At 39.4% G+C, this 23,631-nt stretch overlaps 1 long non-coding RNA gene across 1 annotated transcript; it reads left to right on the top strand.

Moving 5' to 3' along the window:
• Nucleotides 1-3,416: 3,416 nt before the first annotated feature.
• Nucleotides 3,417-7,265, top strand: LOC308190693. Its single transcript, XR_013947453.1, has 3 exons — nucleotides 3,417-4,351; nucleotides 5,674-5,774; nucleotides 7,020-7,265. It is a non-coding gene; the product is annotated as an uncharacterized lncRNA (long non-coding RNA).
• Nucleotides 7,266-23,631: the final 16,366 nt, after the last annotated feature.

The following is a 23,631-nucleotide window of genomic DNA, read 5'->3' as shown; positions in this document are numbered from 1 at the left end:
TACACTTTTGTGAACCCTCTTTTTGCTCTTTCTAATACAGATAAACACACAAGATAAGGTCTAGAGGTTACTAGAGTAGTTACTATGGTTTTGGTGGTTTGCCATGCTGCGTTGCTGCATTTAGGCTCTCTGCTCGGTTGTATTGAGACTATTAAATGATGAAATAAATTTTGATGAAATCAATTGATTGTTACTGAGGTAGATACCCATTGTGCATAGTGTTGATTATCTTTTGCTACAGTGTACAACAGCGTTTGTTTCTTCGCTTCTGCAGACAATTTTTTTGCAACCTCATTGTGGGTGCGTAACAGAAGGCGGGCCCTATCACAAAGAGCTGAACTGGATGTTTTTTTTATTTCTGCCTGCAGTTTGAACCCTCCAACAGCATTTAATACCTTCTCATACATGTCCATTTAATTTTGGTCATCTACCTGAAGGCTGTCCATCTAGTAACTGATAATTACTTCGCTCATTTGTGATATCTATGCTAAAAACTTTCCTTTTGGCAGTTGTGGGGTTCACCTCCACCCAATGGATTCATAGTCTTCTCTTGCCCCAAGGAATGCTTATGCAATTTTGAAAAGAAAAATGTGAAGCTTTATAAAGCTTTAGTCCCATCATTAAGCCACACTTCTGGGTCCTTGGCCCTTGTTAGTTTGGTATAGAAGAAGTTAATATCCACAGCGTTGTTAATTCAAGCAACTCCTCAGTTGCCTTTCAAGAATGCAGCCTTTCTAGCAAGCAGCCTTTTTTGACAGTTACTTACTATAACATTAATCCTTTATTTCAAGTACAAATTAATGAATTATTTCCAGGGACCCAAAATAAGTACTTTTCCTTTTAAAAAATTTCAAAATGTTTGGGAAGATAGAATTCCATTAAAAGTGTGAGTCTTTAAAGACAAACCAGGGCACATAATCTTTCCAGGGCATGCTGTACTCCTACAGTTTATGATAACAGTGTTGAAGTTAGGTCTCAGAGCCAAATTCTTGCTTGTGTGCTGAAGTTTGGAAATGCTAGTCAGACAGAGAAAACCCTGGAAAGGGGGCTTTGAATGTCTGGGTATGCAGTAGTGGTAGTGACAGCTGCTGTAGGAGCGCTAATCATGGCTCAAGCCCTGCAGAAAACCAAAGCAAAAATGCAGACATCCCCTCACAGCAGGGAAAATGCAAAATACAAGAGGCAAAAGGCTGATTCAGAGCTAACTACTAAATTGAATTACCCCTGGGAAAGGGTAACTCTCTTGTCTTGTGAGGTTTTTCTACAAGGACATTCCTAGTTTGAACTGCTTTACAACCATCCTTTCCTAACATAGAAGCAACAAGGCGTCAGCTTTCACTTTCTCTTTTTTTGAAAATAAATTGTGGTTGTCATATTTCTGGTAAAGTGTTTGCTCTGCTAGGGGTAATTCCTTGTGATAACTTTAGCCTTTTTCTATCTTTGGGGAAAAGTAATGTGTTACTGGGATGCTAATTCAAGTACTTGGTTGAAATTTAAGAACACCTTGAAATAAAATGAACAGCCATGGTTGGAAAAATCACTGGTATTTAGTTCTTGGCTACCTGGGGAAACATAGCTCCATATCCATTCCTACTGGCATATGCTAACTTGTTTTAGTTTTAAACTGTTATCATTAGACGAAATAGAGTGTGTCAGGCCTTAAAGATTCCAGATAATAGGACATGGCAGTTTGTCATTTTGGACAGAAATAACTACTGCTTCACAGTCAGAATTCATTACTGTCAGAGTAGATCCTGGTTTTAGTTACCATGTACATGACTGACCACGTGCTATGTACTCTTTGTTTTTGTGAAGGGTTGTATGTACATAATAAATACACTTAAGGTAAGAACTTCATGCTCAGTCCTTGCAGTTGTTACTACCCAGGGTGAAAAGACGTGAGAACTCCGACAAGTTTATGAATGAAGGCTAAAACATTCACAGTTGCCAGTCTAAAGTCAGAATGAATCCTTTTTTAATCCGTATAGTTAGTGAAATAACTGAGGTCATTGCTTTTCCAGGTATTTAATAAATTAAAGAGCTGGGATAAGAATCTGTAGTTGAACTTGGCCTGTTTTCAAATACATTTCTGAACCTTCACTGGATTTTGAGATACTTGGTGATTTTCAGATAAGGGAGATGACCTTAACTGACCTATACCAATATTTTTCCTGACTTTTGGTTGTAAATATAATATCAGTGGAACTGAAAATGCCAAATCAACAGCTAGAACTGCATAAGTTAAGTGTTAATTTATTTCTTTACCAACCAAATTCATGAATGCAATGTACAAGCCTAATATGCTTGGACGTCCAGGCCCAGAACAGCAGCCCACAAATATGTCAACATTACATTATAAGGAACAAAAACACTTGTTGAGATCTGATGAGAAATTTTCTCATTAGTATATTATATTGAAAGATAACTACTAATAGCCTTGTGCTCTGCGTGAGCTGTCAGGAGGTCCAATAGCTCTGGGAGTTGTAGAAATAATAATAATGTAACATTAGCAAGTTCCACTTATTTATTCAGTCCTGGAAGGAGAAGATCAGCAGAGCAGCTTCCCCACAATCTGTTGACATCATGGAAAACTATACTTGAGTAAGAAAAATAAAGACGGTATCTAGCCTAGTAAGCAAAGGATGATCATGAAATTCAGGAGAGAGCCAAACTCAACGTTAACTCTGTTAACAAGAACAAATCACTCAAAGTGGGAACAAAAGGCTGCCCACAGTAGTTCTCGTCCAAAATCCACAAAAGGCTCTGGTAAATTGTGCTTCAGAGATTCTCAAATGTCCTGCATGTTTTGTCCTGACATTTCAGTAATTGCAGAAATAGTCCTCTGGGTAAACAGACGCCTTGGTCCCTGCTGTGATTCACACCAGCAGGTGCCTACATTTCTCCATCAAAGACCAGGTCTCTAAAGTTTTCTTCTAGCATCCCAATACACAGCAGGGTGCCTGAATCCAGCACAACACATGGACGCTGCCTCTGTTTCCTCTCCAGAAGAGGGGCAGAGGACACACCACTGCCTGCTCTTTCATAATGACCTTGTTGGTTCCACAGACTAACCAAGAAAGCTGGGATGCCGTGTGGTGGGGATTGCCCATAGCCTGCCCAAATCACCAGGTCATGGGAGAAGCTTCACAACACAACTTTCCCCTTAAAATTGACCCATGATATAATCTCAAACACAAGAAATGCACAATAAAAGGAAAAAAAATGAGTAAACTGACTCTAGCCTCCTTTTGAGGGAATGTTTGGCCTTACGGTTCTTTTTGCAATGGTTATTTTTGTGTTTCCTAGTCACTGTATTTTTTATATAGTGCTGATTGCATGTAAAATGCATGAGCTAAGATGCTGGCAGCAAGTAGCGCCAAAGTGTTTGCTCTCTGGTGAGGCTGCTTCTGGCTTCCTATTGATTTTTACATTCTGCTGAGATTATATAGGGATTAATTAACCCTTATTAATATTTCTTGGTTTGTCTCACCAAACTGAGATGAAAGGAAATTACAACCTTACTTAGAAAACGTGCAGCAGACTGAGCATTATTTATTTCTAAAACAGGCAAAGCATTTTTTGCTAAGCAAACCTTGGCAGCAGTCACCATCCTCTAAAGCATTCCACGTATTTGGCAGAACAAGATGAGGAACAGATGTAAAACCTACCAGTTTGGTGAAACTTCTAAGGGGAAAAAAAAAAAATAAAAAAAAACAACAAGCCAAACCTGTTTTTAATCCAAACCATTTAATGTATATATTTGTATATATTGCATGGTACACATGGAATAATTTTGTTTTTCATTTCTATGTGCATTTTGCTGGATTTCTAACATCATGTAGGTCTTGAAGAGCTTACAAACTTTTGGGGGTTTGATATCTTTTCAAAATTGTACGCTCTAACAAAAGTCTTCCTTAAACTCCCTGATCACCCAAATTTAGGTATTACGGGACATGATCTCATTCTAACAAACTATTTTTGCATTGTTAAAAGTAATTCCTACTTCTGTTACACATTCCTAGACCTACCAGAAGCCAAATTATTTTCAAGTTGTGCTTCTTCACTCAACACAATCTTTGCTCTCTATACCTCTTCTTCCTTCTGATTTCTTTCAATAATTTCCTATTGTCTAGCTCTAAGCACTGTTTGTGGAACACCCTCCAAGGGACTTAATTCTTCTCAGTCACTGAACATTGACCTTTGGAAGGGTTCCACTCTTCCCATCGACTGTGCAGACCAGCCTCTGGCTCTCTTAAATCATCCTCTGACTCCAGCCACCTAATTTTTAGGCACTGCAAGACCTAAATTGGAAGCACACAAGCTCCAGAGTGTCTTCTTGTCCATAATATTTGTAAGATGGCAATCATTTACCTGTGTTATTTTAAGGGGTGTTAAAATATTAACTCTCATAATGTTAATGTGTTAAGGTTTGTGAAGTGCTTGCAGATATGTAAGAATAGATATAGAGGGCTCTGCTACATACCATGAGAATTTTGTGGCCAATTATTTAGCATTAAAATATGTGATGATTATATTGGACAATCCAGGTTGTGGAAAGCAGTCTGTGTAACAGAGGGAGCTATGAGTGCAAATAGTATTTACCACCTTGAATAAAAGTTGCATATTTTCTGCTGTTTACTTCAGACATTCAGCAAAGGAGGAAAAATCTGAATATGGAGTGTTTACTACTGGAGCGAAACACTGATGAGAAATTCACTTTTAGAAGCTAGGCTAGTATACTTTTTCATGGTTTACACTTGGCTGAAGCAAGTAAGCAGAAGCCATTTAGTCCTGAGTAATGCACATATATCTCTGTGATTCTGGTGTCATTTTTTGCTTTGTAACTATGCAGAAGATTTAGTTATGTGGGAAGCTATGAGAGAAAACAGCTGTCTGGCACACATGATGGCTTATCTTAAAGTGGGTGAATCAAAGTAAAACTTGCGGTGTTTGACATTCAGATGTATTAAGCCTGCTGTTATCCAGAGGTCAAAAAGATATTTATAGATTAACTGGTGTTAAAGAAAACATTAACTATTTACAAACTTAGGATACATTCAGGAAAAAAAAGAAAAAAACACTTCTGTAGCCTATTTCTAAGGCATTATTTTATCCCTTGTTTAATGAAAAGACATAAGTTTACTTTTTCCTCTTTTGTTATTTTCAATAGAAAGACAAAATGTGCACTTAACCAGAATACTAGTGTTTATGCGAGGGTGAAATCCCCGCACTCTGACTCTTCAAATGCGGGATTTAAAAGTGCCCATATACTACATTAACAATCCTTCAGCATTATCCAGAAGATGCTTTTTTTTCTTTTTTTCTACTAGTTACGTGGAAAACTGTAGTGACTTTGAATGCCATTGTACAGGAATTCTTGAGAGATGGTGACATTTAAATAATACTTAATAGATAAAGTTTTAATAAAATATCCTTTTTAGGATTACTAGAGGAGTGCAAACTTGCAGAACATCCTTGAGACAGGAGCTCAATAGAAAATTCCTTGTTCAGCTAGTTAGTTGTAAGGACAAAAGATACTGTATTTAAAGTAGCTGTATTGTATACATCTTCTATTTGATATATTTTGTCAGTAGCATAATCACAGGGAGATAGGATTAAATAAGCTAAACTGAGAGGCACATGTTCAGAGCATATTCATATAACATCCCTTAGGGTCTGGTGAAATGGAGCTCTGGAGGCATGGATGGGACTAAGAACATCCCTGGAGGGATTCAGGTCATGGCCTGCTTTAGAAGAAACACCCTGAATATCAGGTATCCCAAAAGGCATTGTATTCCAATAAGACACTTCTGCAGAAAAGTGGTTGGCTATTTTTATTTCTTAGATAGTAAAAGAGCTGAGGCTATGGAAAAGAGTTACAGATTTCATGCATATTGCCAGATAGTTTTGAAATGAAAAGGCAGCTACAGCTGTTTGCCCAGGATACCCCAGAGGTGTGGGGTACCTCTTTTATGGCTGCTGTAACTATGCACTTCAATAATAACCGCATGATGGCAGAAGAGAACAGACATCTGCAGACACAACTTGACAGCCTGACTTATGAGAAGCAGCAAGTTTTGATATTTCTGTAAAGTATTTTCTATATTTATCTACTAAAATATATAAACATCTGGAAGTATTTAAATATACAGCATAAAATGTATGTACATAGTGAATGTATATATATATATTTATAGTATGCATTTAGAAATATATATTTCTGGTAAGTATGAGGAAAATTGATTTGGTTTTAAATTTTGATTGGCCCTACCAGAAACCTGAGAAAGGCACATATATACAAATATATATATATATAAATTAATAAATAAATATATATATATATAAAATAATTGACTCATATTTCCCTCTCATTTCTACAATGCTAAAGATTGAAGAAACTACTTACATTAGTAAGTTGATGGTAGTTTCTTCAGTCTTTAGTGTTATAGAGGTAGAAAGGTGTGATTGAGTGAGTCTAGGATCAATCTATGAAATGGGGAAAAAGATGTACTTTTAAGAGCTTCCATGGTTAGGGAAACTCCAATTTCACTAACTTTTGTCATCTTGTATTAAGTAACTGGAAGAGCAACAAGTTCCAGTCACTTCAAGCAAGAGTAAAAAATGAACTTTGTTGTTAACTATCTACATAGTTATGCTGAATACATTATACATACCAATGTTTAAAATCTCCCAGCCTCTCTAATTCAAAACGATCTCAGACATGTGATGTATTTTTATAGACAGCCTTGTAAAAATTACTTTTCTTGGTTGTATGTCTGGAAAGTGTCAACAACATTGTAGGCACTAAACCAGCTGATAGTAATTACTGGGGGAAAAAAAATGAAAGAAAAAGAATTGGGAGCAAAATTAACAAATGAATTATATGAGGAAAATTAAAAGAAACTTAATTGAGGAAAAGGCTAAGAACCACTTCCCCAGAAATCCGACTGCCAGCTTGCCATCTCATTCATTGTACAACACCAAGTAAATCTAATGTTTCTGTTTCTCATTGTTATGAGGATTAATTAGTGAGTGGTTGCACAACACTTGGAAGAAAACCAGGAAATGCTGAGCACTGTTATGATGAAGTTGAAGCTCCTTGATTTGACGTGGGTGCACAAGTGGATGGCCTCTTCATTGCAAACTGCAGAGAAGTGATACTTTCACAGTGGCTGATTTCTGATTGCAGCTGCATATTTAAACTAAGGAAAAAAAATGTAATTAATGTTTTAATTAGATTGTTATTAAATGTAAGACACAGGTTGCATCAGTTGGCTATCTTTTGCTTTGTGGGGTATGCTATTGGTTTGGAGCGTGTTACTGCAAGGCAACTGCAACAGAAGCAGCAAGAACTCATTTGTGTAGTTTTGATGCTGTGGTACCTGCACTGCAGGGTAAGTAATAATGGCTGGATCCCTGCAGGTGCTTAATTACACAAAGGAAGGAGGGAAAATACGGTGCAAATATCGGCAACCTGAGGCTAAGCTCTGTTTTCTGCAGTGCTGTTTGAAAGTGAGAATAACACGATCCACCTGTGCCCATGGGGCTGAGTGCCTGAGCCTGCAGCCTGGAGGGCACGTTGGGGTTCAGTATGCTGCCGCAGCCCCGTACCTGTCCCTGTCCTCTGCTTTCCATGGGGAGAAAACCAGCCCTTCTGGCAAGCTCTGGTGATATCCAGAGCAGGGAACTGGGATTGCAGGGGATACCCTCAAATATCTCCACCCAGAACCACGATGCAGCCCACAGTTTTCAAAGCAATACACCAAGCAGTTTGCTTTTCCCTTTTTTCCAAATTCCACTGTTCAGAAGAAGCATAGATGAAACACTGTTTGAGACAGCTTTGCCTGAGACAACAGAGGCATTTCTTTCTCCTTCTCTCCCTCTTTCTGTACCTAGTGCTCCCCCATGTTCATACGCTCATCTGATGTTACCTTCAGGAGCAAATTTACATGCTTTAATACTGGGAACTTGTGTACAACCTAATACAGGGATTTCTTTCTGAATTCCTGTCCCCACCTAGAGAAGGAGGGAGTTGAGTCAAATTTCTTTACTGAAAGAGTTGTGCAGCATTGGAATAGGCTGCCCAGGGAAGGGGTTGTGTCACCATCCCTGGAGGTCTTCAAGAAACGTGTGGATGTAGAAGTTAGTAGCGTGGTTTAGTGGTGGACTTTAGTACTAGGTTAAAGTTTAGACTAGATGATCTTAGAGGTCTTTTCCAACCTGAATGATTCTAACTCGTTCTGGAAGATCCATGTGGTTTCTCACACTGGGGCTAATGGCAAAGATTTTCTAAAAAGGGCTTTTTTCATTCATGTCTCCAAGCTTCTCTGCATCAGACCTCCACCTGCCACGATGAGTCTGCTACATTATAATGGGACTCCCAAAATTATGTCTCACCCAGTGCTGCCATTCCTTCTTCCTGCCCCCCAGCCCCAGAAATTCTAGTGAGAACAATGGGTGAAACCTCGTGCAAATGGCCCCACCAACACCTGCACAACTGTGTGAATAAATGGTCACCGTTGTTAAAAGCTCAGTGTGCTCTCTCCGCCCATTCTGTATTGTGGTATAGTATTACTACTGTTGTGGCTTTGATTTCCACTGTAGTCTTTCATGCCGGCTATTGAAATGGGAAAAAAAAAATCCAGAAGTGTCTAAAATCAATTACCATGCAACCTCTGTCTAGATTAATCTCTCACAAACTAACTGGAGCTCCTAACTACAATACCAGTATAAACACTGTCACTTCATTAAAAAAAAAAATCCATAATAAATACTAATTTTCAAACTTTAATTTGTCATTAGAGAATGAAGTGATTACTTACACTCTGGCTTCATTAAAGCTTAATTTTGTGGTTCCAGCTGCCTGCCCACCACCACCTCATCCATGGCTAAGTAGATTTGCCTTGGTGGAATTAGGAACAAGAGTAATTTTGTAATCTGGTTGTTTAACACTAACTGAAAAGGATTATCCAGCTGGATTTTTATTTTTAAAGAATCTGATTCCCAGGGCAAATCTAATCATCCGAGGGGGAAAACCCACATCATTTAGTTGCATGACATTTGGCCTTTCAAGCAGCAAATAGCAGCTACCTGTGGCAACACTGGCAAACTCAACACAGCCTCTCCTTTCAGCAGATGGATCCATTTTTCTGGAATTCAGTCAACAGGATTGAATTGTTTTAATTTTATGCAGCAAGAACTGTTCTGTGCCAAAGTCTGTGCCAAACTCTAGCATCACCTGCGGTATTAACAATCTTAGTGACAAAAATGTTTGTGTTTGTAATCTAAGAGCTGTTAATGAAATATGATTGTAATGTGTAGTCTGTAAATGAAATATGATTGTAATGTGTAGCCTTAACAAGTTTATTAAAAAACACAGAATAAGGGAAACCTGAATGCTGGAAGAATATTTAAGTTCATGGAGGAAGCATATGGAAACACATTTTTTTTTTTGGTAAGCACGATTGTATCAAAATGCAATTAGAAGGGTACTGGAAACCTTTTTAAAGAATTTTATTAACCTCAGAGTTAATCAGTTACATGAGCTGGGACAGGCCCCAGCTAGGGAGCCTGAGTCAGTGGTTAGGGGAGCTAAGGATGCTTAATTCAGGCGATGACTGAGCAGGCAAGAGGATTTGAGTTTTAAGTCTGATTTAACTTTTGTGCTTGAAGCACATACAGCAAGACTGGTTAGGAAAGATTAATTTGTCTCTAAAATTAATTATAATTAATTAATTAATTTCTCCCTAAAAGAAAATACGTTGTGAGTCAGAACACGTTGCTTGGTTCTTTGCTTCTTTGTTTAAAAAATAACCATACTTCTGACTGTACAACAACAGTACAACAATATTCACAATCGAAAGTGACAGCCTGAATTCATTCGTGGGTCATATGAATATGCTTTGCACATTGAGGAAAATTATGAAAGAAATAATCTGGATAGAAGTAGTTTTCTGAAATCTGATGGCAGCAATCACACTTAATCTGGACAGCTGCTGCTTTGCTGCTGCCATGGGATGCGGTAGTTGCTTCCCTTCTGAGGGCACAAGATTAAAGAAAGCATTCAGTATCACTGATCAAAATGTTAAGTTAGATAGCTTCTGTAAAGATGCCCTGTCAGAGCCTGTCAGTAACAGGGTAAGATAATCTGGGGCACAAGCCAATAAGACAAAAATGGAAAAGAGAAGATGAAAAGCAGGCTCAGTCCTGATATCTAGGAGACTATTTGGTTCTGTATACATTACCACAGTGATGTCTGAACACAGTTTATCTGTTAAAGCAGGCATTGTTTTTTTTGACAACTTTAATATCTAAACAGATATTCAGATTAAGTTTTGTCTTTTATCTTTCCAATGAATTATTTATCAGATTTAGCTGCTTTTCACTGTCTCTGTGCATTTATTTTCTTCTATTACTAAAACTGTTACGGTCTCTGAATCTAATATGATTTCATAGCTTTTCCACCTTTCAGTTAATGGTAACTTTTTATTTTTTTCTTTAATAAATCCGAATTTGGTTCAGGGGAGCCTACTTTTAGTTTGAAATTAATGTTTAATCTAAATGTTCTGTGAAAGAGAATCCACAATGATCTTGAACAACTCACAGTCATACTCTTGCTAGAGGTATCCTGCTGTGATAGGAAAGCCAAAAGAACAGAATATTTATATATGTATGTATTTTATTGTACATGCTTCTGGATTTGTGTTCAATTCAGGAGATTGAAGTGTTTCTCTAGGTGTCTAGCCTTCTAGCTTCCATTGGACTGGACCTTTGAAAGCATCCAATAGTGTGTGTTCTCATACCACCTGGCATCTTTGAAATATAATCAAATTCAGCTTTTCCAGTAATCAGTCTGGGAATCTAAAGTGGGGAAAACTGTGCTTAAGACCTGGACAAAATACAGTTCTTGAACCACATGTGCCTGGGCTCACATAAGGCAATGGTCCCCTGTTATTTAAAATCCTTGTGGGATCTGTCAGGGGGTGACAATGAAGGTTACATAGAAGGTGGAGAAGCTGGAGGAGCCCTTCGCAGGGCAGATGTCCCAGATGGTGATGTGGCAAGGCTCTGTCTTGTCGCTGCTGCTTGTCTCCCTTCCCCACCCCTGCAAAGGCAGAGGGGAGACTCCCGCATGTAGTCACCCTCCTGGAGAGCAGATTAATTGCACTCTTGATTGCAATTAAGAATTAGGTAACCTGCTTTGTGAGGCTAGTGCAGTTGTTCAAATGAACAGTTTGTAAGGGATACCAGAAGTTGGACCTCTCATTTTCAAAAAAATTAGTTATTTGAATCGTAGTTTGTGTTACTGCATTGTGCACGACAGCTTGATACTGGTAAAGCAGTATTTTTTTGCAAAGGTGTCATGAGAACAACAGACTGAAATTCAGATATTCACTGTTAGGCTATACATTTGGGGGATTTTTTTAGTGTTACTTTGTATTACCTTTTGCTTGAACAAGCAGTTGCACATGATGGATTTTGACAGAATCAGCAAGGATATTCTGAAAAGCAAAAATTATTTACATCTCACAGCTGACAGAGTAACGGTCCGTCTCTCTGTGCTGAATTCAGCCCTGTGAATTCTGTCTCTTGTGCTTCTGTTCTAGCTGGGAATCAAAACAACACTGTGGCTTTCCAGCCCAAGCAGTTCTGGCAGGGAGCTCTTCGCAGGGTTTTCTGTGGGAAATCCGTGCAATCTCAGCATGCATTTGGCAGACGTGAAGTCAGTGCCATGCTCTGCTCTTTCTGCTATTCCACCACGCTCTGAAAGGTGGGTGTCAGGAGTGTAGCTTTACAAGATGATGTGGCTGCAATCTTCTTAATAAAAAAGTAGGGTGATATTTTACTGCTATTTTTAAGATATAATATATCAGTATTTTCATATAAAGAGAATGCATGTGCTAAGCTGGAAACCTCAATATCCAGGTCAGTGAAGTTATATAAATGAGTGTCTGGCGTTGCTGGTTCTTGAAAAGATAACGGCTGGAGACCAATGGTAGATAGTCACCCTTGTTGCCAGTAGTTTCTTAGTAAGGTAGTCATCCTGGCCTGGAAGATGCTACTTATTCTGTTGCTATAGTTGTTGGATGCCTTAAGTGACCTTCTTATGCCTCTGCAGAGAAGTAATTTAGAGGAGACATAGAGCAGAACGTTGTAACTTTGCAAGGTGAGTTTAATCAACAGAGAGAATTTAAAAAGAAGGGGGGGGGGGGGGGAGGGAGGGAAGTGTCTTCTTTTGATCATTCCATATAAAGTTTGTTGACATTTCAAACTGAAAGTTAGTCCTCTAAAAGCAAACGCTATGAACCCCCCCTAAAGCCATACTGGGACTTCTCACTTCCTCCAGCTCAGTAATACACTGACAGGTACCTGACACTGTTACTCACAGGGCAGAATCAAATGTGGCTGCCGTGGAAAAGTATTGATATAGCAAGAGAGAATGACTTTTACATAGCCTCTAACAGCCAATAATATCTACTTAATTGTCTTATCTATTTTTAACTACAAAAGCACATCTACCTAAGAAAGAAAAACAGCTGACATTTCTCCTGTACATCCATTACTGTGTGCTCTGAGTTGCCTTTATTCATAGCAACCTGAGATCACACTGTTTGCATATGATTTAAATGAAAAGAAATGCCTAAATGTAGCCCTTGGAGTCAGTTCAGACTGACCTCTTTCTGTGTGGTGAGGATATCGTTTTGTGATCCAGATTTATGTGAGGTATGATTACAGCCAGAAAACAGCAGCTTGGCCACAAGTTTTCAAAAGCAGTCAGTAATGGGAGATTTTTCAGAGCCTGAGCAAATTCAAGTTGCTTTAATGGGACCTGCTTTTCCAGAGCTCACATTTGTTTGTCTTCAGTGATGTGAAGGTGCCCAGCTTCTCACTCCCAAAATTCACAGAGTGGTTGAGGTTGGAAGGCACCTCTGAAGGTCATCTACTCCAACCCCAATTTGGAGCACTCCTCAACATTTTTCAGGCTGTTGAGATGATAGAAGATCTTGGACCTTGTTTTTCTAAATCTTAAGTTGTCTTGAAGGTGAAACTTTGGCTCCTAAGCTATGCAGTGATTTTGAACATTTTCATGTCCTGCTCTCCTGCGAGGAGGTGGAAAAGCAGAGGCACGTCACCACGGATCAGAATGTATCTCCCTACAGAGGAACGTGCATCTGAGTCTCACTTGGACTGAACTGGTCTTTGCTAAAGACTGCTTCCAAATGACTGCTGTAAATAGCTCTTAGTTACTGGGGCCAGAGAGGACCTCCATATGGCATTTCCTAGTTGCATCATTTCCTTGCTGGCTGTTGGGACGTTGCAGCCCTGCAGCTCCTAGGTGATGCTCCGACCTTTTAATGACACTCAGCACCATGCACAGTGTTGTCTTCATCTTTCTCATTTGTTTCAGCCTGTCAAACCCTCACAGGAAGAAACTGGAAGAAAAAAAGCTTTTGAGACTTGGGTCTAATGCACTTCGTTTCTCCTTCAGAAAAGTAAATATTTGTGTAATAATCTACAGAACTCCTAAAGCAACCGTGAAATGATCTCAACATAAGATCTCTTGAATGGATCCAGGACATAGGAAAACAACCATCAAAATCTTGTCTACTCTACTTTGACAATACTCCAAACTGGAATTATGGATAAAACATCTGTCCAGGAAAATACCGCCAATAATTCAAGTCTGAAATATAGCTGTAGTATATATATACACGCAGTATAGCTGTACCTGTTGTGCTGGTGGTGAGAAAGTTTCAGGGGACACAGCAACCAGAGTGGTGCTGGGCAGCTGTAGCTCTCCCTCCCGTGAGCAGGGTGTTCCCGATGCCACACTGTGCTCCTGTGTTTACCCCAGTTCAACTCTCCTTAGTTTGCAGAGCCTGGCTTTTTCCCAGCCTCGTCCCTGCCCTTGGAAGATTCCAGCAGGTCTGACCTCCAACTACCTTTTCTGGGCTATTTATAGCACGCCACCTAGGGAACATAAATGCAACAGATATGTACGTCAATATTTTGAAGAATGACTTTGGTTTTTATTTGCATTCATGTTAGTTCAATAAGTCATCTGGCATCATTTGGACTTTTCTAATCAGGCTTCCTTTGCACCACATTCATCATATTGCCTACTCCAGTTTTGTTTTCCCTTTTCTTTTCCCTGCCATCCCTGATTCACTCCATGCTCGAGTTTTCCATTCAGCTGTCTCCTTTGTTTGGAAAAAATGTAGCCCAGGGTATATTCTTTCTTCAGAGTCATTTGTTACTAGGAAATATGCATACAGATCAGTTGGAAAGTAGACCCCAAGTCTGTCTTAGTATGCTCATTTGATTTCTTTCAACGTCCTGTGTACAGGATGTCTTTCTTGTAGATGCTGTATGGTCTTTTGTTTCAACACCTCGATTGTTGTGCACTTTGCTCATCCTCAAGTCATTTCCAGCCTTGCTGTTCTGCTTTGTTTCATGTCTGCACTTCTTGCCCTTTCATCTGCCCTTCCAGATACAAATTTTTGGTTATATCTGACTTCGGTTTTTGACTATTCCAACTTCTCAGACATAGTCTCCTCTAGTCTGATTCCAGACTCTGAATACTGCATGTGTAAATATGGGGAAATACTCAAAGGAGTAGATACAAAGGGAGCAAAGGACCCTTCACTCTTATTTTTTTATTTTTTTTGCTGCTTAGCAATAAAAAGTGAAAAATAATACTGTACATATATATTGCTTTAATAACTGTATGTCATCATTATCTCAAATTTTACTGTGCCCTTATAAAAAAGTATATGCTTCCACTGTGCCGTGAGGCACTATAATAGACTCCATAGTCAGTTCTTGTTTTTTATAGCCTGTGAATAGTACATAATGCCTCTCTTCACAGACAGATGCATTCTGCAAGCATTTAAGTGCTTAACTGGTGGATTCACTTGTACCATGCTCAGCCAGTATCCTGTTTGTACAGAAGTAAAGCTCAGTGATGCATTCGCCAGTATTTAGAAAGTCACCAGAGAATAATATTTAACCACTCTGACTGGCTTCATTTCTACAGCTGGAACTCCTTGATATTGAAAAAATAATATTTTTCTTCCTTCAGCTAACAACTAATTTATGAAACTCTAAGTTGTGGTTCCTGCGCTGACACAAAGAATCTGCTACCAGCTACTGCAGCTGCTGAAACAGGGGATACACATTGGGTGCCTGCTCTGTTCTCCTCTCCAGACTTCCAAATGCCCTAAAACGCTAAGATTTGTCATTTCAGATGCTCATGCGTGACACAGGGGATCAAGAGTTATTCTCCCACTGTCCATTAGGTAGATTTTAAGCATTTTTGGCTACTATTTAGTGGGAATATTTAAATAATGAAGAAATTAGGATGGAGAGTACCCTAAGCTCTGTGGTTTTTATACAACCTCACAAACTGCTGTATCACACCTCACTTTGATCTGCAGAAATTAAATATTGCACCATGGGCACTCCACGAATGCCTCACAGAGATGGCAGCATTCAACACAAATAATGCATAAACAGCCAGGGTATCTGACTAAGCCAAATGTACTACAGTCAGTTGGAATGGTAAAGCTAACTATTTGGCAACATGCTGGTTGGATGTAATACCAAATGTACTGTTTCAGGCTAAAAAAAAAAATAAAGTATAAAAAATAATCGAGAACCCAAAGGAATCAAAGGACTGGATTTTCTTAAGTGTTTGTAGTAGAGTGCTTATGGCTTTCTTCTTTCCAAAATGTCAAAATAACATACTAAAATTCTGTTTCACCTGTGTAATCTATTTTTTAAAACGTTAAAAAGACACTAATAAGGTATGGAATGAAAGCTGTATAGGCTATGTTGACACCTGCAAGTAGTGTAGATACTGAGAGCAGATAAGAAAGTAAACCTACACCATACACACTTCACTAGGTTTTGAGTTGGGCTGAACTGCACCTGTGGATTGGAGCCCAAGAATGTGCTTGGAGTCACCTTCTGGTTTCATTGAAAGGAAAGTCTTTATGCTCTCAGAGACCTCTGTGTGAAGTGAATAGAATCACGGGAAGTGTCAACAAAGCACCATTCTGATCTGGATTAAAGTACTAACATATGTGTAATCTTAGTCATAGAAATTCACTGAACTTTCTTGTAAAATAAACCATCATAGACTATTCTTGCTGCAATTGGACCTATTTTCTCTCCAAACATAGTATCTTGCTATTCAGTGGCTTGACCAGAAACTCATACCTTTGTGAATTTAAATCGCTGTTTTGTAGAAGGTGTAAAATGTACGTGTTTTACTTCATCCCATGTCAGCCCTCAGAATAAGTTTAAAACGTTTACTTCTGCAGGACAATTGCTTCCCTAGGAGCAGCTGTGAAAAATGTGTCTTTTTCATAGTTTGTGGAGCCGATATAGTTAGTCCCATCTGCAGTAATCTCTGAGCCGTCCGTTTTCCAGGCACAGGAAGTGCAAGCTCGTGCACTTGCTTTACCTGCATTAGTACATTATTAAGCCCTGAAGAAGGGTGGCACATACTGGCCCATACTGGGCCATACTGCTAACTGCAACCAGTCTTTCCTGTCCTCTGAACTGTGTACACCTTGCCTAGGAGAGTGCTGAGTCAAAACCACGTTGAGAATTTAATGTTCTAGCCTTGTTAGCTATGTCTCTTTTGCTAATGAAGCAGGACAGGAACCCAGCAATGCAATTCTTCCAAACACTGTGCTGTAAAGGTTGGCCTGGCATGACTGCAGCTTCTCCCAGTTGTTTCCGGCTGTGAGAAGCCCAGGCACTGTGTAGGACGTGATGCAGACCAGAGCAACTCACCGCTGAGGGAACTGGATGCAGCTGGTAGTAGCTCTCTGATAGGTGACAGAGAGCTGAACTGGGCCCTTGGAGCCAGCAGCGGTCTGTGCTATTTACTGCTGTAGATGTACCAGTTATTTTACACGCACAGGCATAACCTCAATGACCTGTTTTATTTAATGTTTTCTGCTAGGCTGCTGTGGGTAGCAGCACTTGTGCAAATGGAAGTTCTTCAAAATGAGAAAGCATCCTGCTCCCCAGCCAGGCCAGAAGAACATGATAAGGTATGTTACGTCCACATTTGTCTTCCTTTAACCACCTCTTCCCTAGCCCAGCACTCACTGTCCCCTTCATATTTTGAGCCTTCATAGAAATGTTCTTCCATCATTGTGACCCGCATTTTGGGGAATGCTAACCTCAACAGGAGCTCTCCTGACATGGTCCATGTACAAAGATGGGGGTGTGCTGGTGCAAGCAGAGGAGCACACGGGGTGGGGGGCCTTCAAGCCAGGACTACTACGATGCACCACCTTAAATTGCTGCCCAGGAACATCCCGTAATTACTGGCTGCAACGTTGATGCCCACCGGTGAGCTTTTTTTTCCAGCCAGCAGTTCTTCTGCAAGGAGGGGAGATGGGACAGGAGTTGGTAGAATTTGTGCTTGCACCCGCAGCAGCAGCTGTGCCTCTTCTCTCTTCTCCCACTGGTTGGAGACTGAACTGCTGCAAGCTTTTATTAGCAGACCTTAATCTTCTTTTGGTTTTCTAATAGTTCCCTCAGTGGCTGTACCTCAGGGCATGGCACACACTGATCTGCACTGGTTTTATTTAGAAGAACAACATTTCCTTCCCCTGTGGAGTCCCTCTTTTCCCTCTTATCTCAGTTCAGAAAGAAACAGGGACCAGGAAAATGCAGGAAAACAAAATGCCAACATCAAATTAATGCTCAGAGTTGCTGAGAGAAAGAAATATACTTCCAGACTCTATTAAATGCATTATTTATTTCTCTAGAAAGCTGAATTTGATGAAGTCTGGAGTTCCATCATCTTTAAAGTGTTTTGCTCAATTCCCCAGCGAGGACAGAAAATGGCCAGAACACGAGGCTGGCTTGAAAAGCTAGCAGAGCATGTCTGCTGCTCAGAGCACAACAAGTTCCCACTTTTCCTCTGCTTCAGAGGGAAGAGACCAGCCTCCTTTCCAGCCATGTCACAGCCCTGACTCGCTGGAAGTTTCTTGGAAAGCAAGTCCCAGTTCTGTTTGTTCATACAAGTGACCATTGCGCAACGTTCTGGCAATACAGTTAATAACACATTTCTTTACTATTTTTTCTCGTTGTGCTGTTTTCTCTATTATCCTTTTGTCAGCTGTTTTGCTTTTTCCTCATCCTTCAAAATATGGACATATGGTTCTTAGTTTTCCTGTGGGTGCATGTATTTAGGTTCTTATGGGAAACGTGACTGTTACTCCAACTTGTTTTCCTGACAAACTGAAGTAGCGTCTCTGTACATCTTCACTGCTATAAATTAAAATCACTGGTTGCATTAAAATAATTTTATTCTATTTTATACCTTTTGTTTCTGATCTAACCCTAGACCGTACTTTTATCTCATTGTAAGACTTCTGCACCTTCAGTAAAACCTGATACTAATGACTAAATTGCAGTTTTAAATCTAAATGTTAGTTAAATTCTAACTGATTTTTCCTCTTCATTTTCTTCTTTCATTTAGTTCAACACATTCCCTCCAATTGGTTTGTGGGATCTGTTATTCCTGTCTTGTACCTCATCTGGGCAGAGGTGACAGGTACTCCCAAATGGTAGTTTTACTTTATAGGGGAATACATTCTAGAGAAACCTTTTATTTTATTATTTTATTTTATTTTATTTTATTTTATTTTATTTATTTTATTTTATTTTATTTTATTTTATTTTATTTTATTTTATTTTATTTTATTTTATTTTATTTTATTTTATTTTATTTTATTTTATTTTATTTTATTTTATTTTATTTTATTTTATTTTCACCCCTGTTTGAAGCCTAAATTGGATTCATGGAGATCAACAAGTTCCAAGGCTACCCATATGAGATGTAGCTATCCCACAAGGTTTATCTTACTATTTTAATTCTTTGCCTCTGGCAAAAGAAATATGTTTCTGTAAAGCTGAACTACTTTATCTGATTGGTTGTTTGTTTTTTATCCCCCAGCAAGCCCAGGTGGTTGGTCACTTTGGCTGAAGGACTGAGACTCTGGTGTTCAGCTCCGGGTTTGGGACTGATTCACCGAATCAAATGTTCTTGACAAAATCTTTGGGGGTAGTGTCAGGCCAATTTACAATCAATCGTTACAGACAGTAGAAGCAGCTGCTTCCCATCCTCTTCCTTTCATTCACCGTTCAAGACAATTTTGGCTAAAGTAGGAGAAATTGTAGGATGCCCATTAACATGCATTACTTTATTTAGCATCTGTATTTTACTCCTCTTTCATTTGTTTCTAAACTCATCTTCATCTGCTGAGCCAAGAACAAATGCAAAAAGTACAAAATCTGGCGAGGCAGCAACAACTGGCAAGTGACTGAAGGGGACAAGGGAAGGAATTTGTTTCACTGAGATTTTCAGCTCATCACTGACATCAGACAAACCCTCCAAGACTCTCAGTGCAACACTTAGAAGAAAAATATTTTGAAACCATGTTTTTAAAAATAAAAATTATTTTGTTTTTCCATTGTGTCTAAAACAGTGACAGTCAATGTTCAATTCATTTGCCTTCACTTAGGTGTGTAGTGACATCTGGGATGCCCTGGACCCACTTGGCTCCAGAAGGGCATGGATATCCCCACAGGTCTTCCCAGCCCCATGCAGGTGACCTGGGTGTCCTGCACCATCTCAAATCCCATAACAAAGTGACTGCCAGGCAGCTGAATTGAGTGCTGAGAGATTTGTACCTAGGGACAGAGGCTGACCACCTGTTGAGAATGCAGTATGAAAGTGATGTTCAGACACTTAACACTATTTAATGTGAAAATAATGTGAAAAAGAATAATTTTTTTTTTTTAATTTATAGTTCACTTTTTTTTTTTTTTTAACTTTAAGATGAGGTTTAGGCATAGTCTTGCAGTGACTTTGATGGCTTGTTGGACTATGTCACCTGGACTTCCCCTTGCCCTGTCTTCCCCATGTTTCCAGCCAACAGCTGACACTAGAGTCAGCTGTTCGATGTTTTTCTGATGTTGGAAGATTTGGTGTGATGCTGATGCTGCTCAGGAGCATTCTGCCTCAGAGACTGTCAAACCCAACCGTTGCATTCAGCTGAAGGTGTCCTGTGGGCCATAAAGCCTGACTGTCAATGTGCTCCTCTGCATAAAGCAGCACGGTCCCTCCTGCAGGACTTCCTCTGGGACAGCGGTCACCAGCACCTCCCTCGTGGATGTGGTGAACTTCCTGGAGAAAATCACCCTGCTGTCCTCTCCCTCACCATTTCTGAGTTAACTGTGTTGATCAGGATGTTAGGAAGGATCTGACTGTGTCCTAGGAAAAAACTGTATGGGGTGACTTTTACTTGCACCGTAAATAGGGAGTGAAAAGATTAAAAAATTGTGCCTTCTTTCTGTCACAAGCATCCAAGGTTTAAGCATCATCTCTTCTGAGTTTGTACGTTCTGCAAAGCTAAGGAAGGACTTTAAAAGAAGGTCCAAAACCCTCATCATGAACCAAATGCTTCTCCTCTTTCTGTCTGATGGGAAGGTGAATTCACTCATTCTTCCACAATGATCTTATGTATAGAGAAACAAAACAAATCAAAAACAACAAACTAAACCAAAACAACAACAACAAAAAACACCTGTGAATTACTCAAGACCTTCACCTTTTTTGTGGCTGCCAAAATACTGGTCTCGACTCTATATTTTACACAGAATGAGATTCTTTTCCAAAGAGCGTATCAGTACTGCCCTATGGCATTTGAAATTGTTAGAATTCTTTCCAAAGAAGTCTAGATCTATGAATGATTTCTTGTAATAACAAACTGAAATAGCTACATCTCCTTTGAAGCTAACAAGGAGCCCCCCCAAACTTCAGAGTGAATCCCACCCCAAAGTATTTGAATAACAAATGTCCCATTTTCAGCTGGAGCCCAACATATACATACATTATGTTGCCTGTTTTCTAGACCACACATTTTTATCACTGATCAAAGCTTAGTATCTAGGTTTATTTTAGTCTTTCACAGAAATAGGATGAAAGCTCTAGATCATTACTTCTTTCTGCTTTTATTTACTGGAAAATATTTCATAACACTTTTAGAGATTAAGATTTGGTAACACTTTATTTTAGCTGTCTTATTATTTTAATTTATGTGGTGTTCTCAGTAATAACAGAGATCATAACAAATACCTTTGGAACTGAAGTGGGTGGTATATGAACACTAATGGAGAGCCAGCTATAGATATTTCTATTACTTTCCTGTTTAAAATTTTACACTGATTTTGAAGGCTCAGATAAATGAATCTGGAGATGTTTATATTTTTGGTGATCAGTCAAACTGGCAATGGAAAAATGGCAGTGTAATAAAATTTAACAACAGCTGAAATGGGAGGAAGTTGAGGTCTAGCTGTAATTAAAATATTGATAGGATGGTGATTCTTCAGCTATCTTGAGAAATACAGGTCGTGTATATTTATTGGATGACTTGTCATTTTCTTTGCTTTTCATGTTCTTTTTGTAGGCTAGCAATGCAGCTGTATCTGAGCCTGTATAGTAAGTGTGCAGTAGGAAGAAAGAACTCAGCACAGTGTGATGTTTAGAACAGTTGTACGCTCTTTTTTTTTGTTTGTTTGTTTTGTTTTGTTTTTGAAGAAGGCTGTGGGAATGAGATGTTCAATTTTCAAAGAATTTCAACTATATTTGTCATGAGCAAAATGCCTTAGCTGTGAGCAGGTCTTCAAGAGCTTTAAAAGCCTCCTGTTTTGCTGAGAACATATCCTATCAACAGGAACGGTTCAACAGGCAGGAGGTAAGAAAGAAAGGCAAATGTTCTTATTCAAAGGAGAAAGACATGTGGAGGAAACCTACACAGAGGTTAAAAACTGCAGGAGTTCTGAATCTCTGACCTAAAAGAAGGAGAAAAAAAAAGTGAGGGAAAAAAAAAGGCTAAAAATATCACAGGAATCCTTGTCTAAGCAACCTGAGGTCTATTACATAACTGTAAATCCTGGCAGCGAGTAGTGCGCGAGCACAAAGTACTCCTCCAGCACTGCAATCCATCTGAGTTTAAAGAGTATTCTATTTCCATTTATGTCCAGGTGTAGTAGTGTTTTATCCCTGACACCAGAAACTGAGATTAAAGAAATGTATACTGCATTGACTGGGACTTCCATGGGTGAAAGGCAGTTCACAGGAACAGAGGGAATTTCTCTAGAAATCATTCATTCCTATAATAGTTCCTACTAAACATTCCTAAGAGAAGCTTTATCCTCGGTATATTTTGCAAAATGTGATGTTCTAGAGATTGATATCTTTTCTGGGACAGTGAATGTGGTGTATGGTGAGCGTATTGCTGGAGGGTGATTGAAGTAACCTGGGATGTCCCTGCATGATGGGACACTCTGGGAGACAAAAGTGCTAGTGAAGTAGACAGCATTACATCAGATTAAAGATGTTTTTTTAGAGCTGTTTTTTAGAGATTCTTTTTAATGCTTTTGCAGACTTCTGGAAGAAATTATTCAATGCAGGAGAGTGAAGGCTATCTGTGAAAGCCACTGAAAGTTGTCTGCTCTCTTCTCAGCTCTTGGGGAGAGCAGAACTGTTCTGTTTTGCCAGAAATGTTCTCCTGAGGTTTCCAGCTCTTAAAAAAATTAATTTCATGCTGTGGGGTGGCAGATGCATGAGATAGGAGACTATCTCTGCCCTAAGGCCCAACTGGCAAGATTTGAAATTGTCCCTCTCTCCCCTAATTACAGATCTCTATTCACTCAAGATCAGTCTGGATGTGAGCATCGGTTTTTCCTGTCCTCGCCATGAGGTGTAAAGGCCTGCAGGATCAATTAAGCAGATCTGACCCAGTTGGTTCTCTGGCACTGTGGAGGCCAGAGGTGTTTTGGTGTCTCCTGTTACCTTTGTGCCATGACTCTTTTCTAAAGTTGATTTCAATCCTTAATATCTTCAAAACTTCAGTGAAAAGTGCTATACAAGTAGTCAGACTAACTGATAAAACAGCTACTTGTAGTCTGAAATTCCATAAAATTTTATGAGTTTTTAAAGATTAACTGAGGGATAAGCAGCGCAGTTAGTTCTCCCCGAGACCTCACCCGCTCTGCAGAAAAGGACAGATAACGATCAGGCATAACTCAGCATCATGTAAGACAGGTAGTTCACTGTGGATTAAAACTTAATCCTTTTAATAGAAACTTCAAGTCCCTATCTCAAATTTCAAGTTACAAGAAGTTTTTCTTTTTCATTGAATAACTTTTCCTTTTAGCCATGTGTTAGTCAAGTCTATTCCAAGGTGGTAGGAACAGACAAAAAAACACATCGACAGCAGAAAAAGGGAGCTCCTCATCCATATTTAGGCAGCTAAATAAGTGCCCTCGCTTGAAGCTGTGCTGCTCACTTGAAGATGTGCCCAGTAGTGTAGGACCCACAACAGATGCTGATGATTATTGACATTCACTTTTAGCCAAACACAAACCACCCAGCTGACAGCTGCACCGGTAATTTGCTGGTAGCCTCAGAGAGGTCAAGGAGCTGTACGGAATTTAGTAACCACCCCTTCTCTTGGTATGGCACGCAGCCAGGGGAAGTTGTAGGGTCCAATACGCAATCATCATAGAGAGAGCGGTAGGATCACAGAATCAAAA

The sequence above is a fragment of the Anser brachyrhynchus genome (assembly GCF_964034855.1).
Source record: "Anser brachyrhynchus genome assembly, chromosome: 2".
NCBI lineage: Eukaryota > Metazoa > Chordata > Aves > Anseriformes > Anatidae > Anser > Anser brachyrhynchus.
The sequence above is the reverse complement of the archived record's forward strand: the minus strand, read 5'-3'. Positions and strand labels throughout refer to the sequence as shown.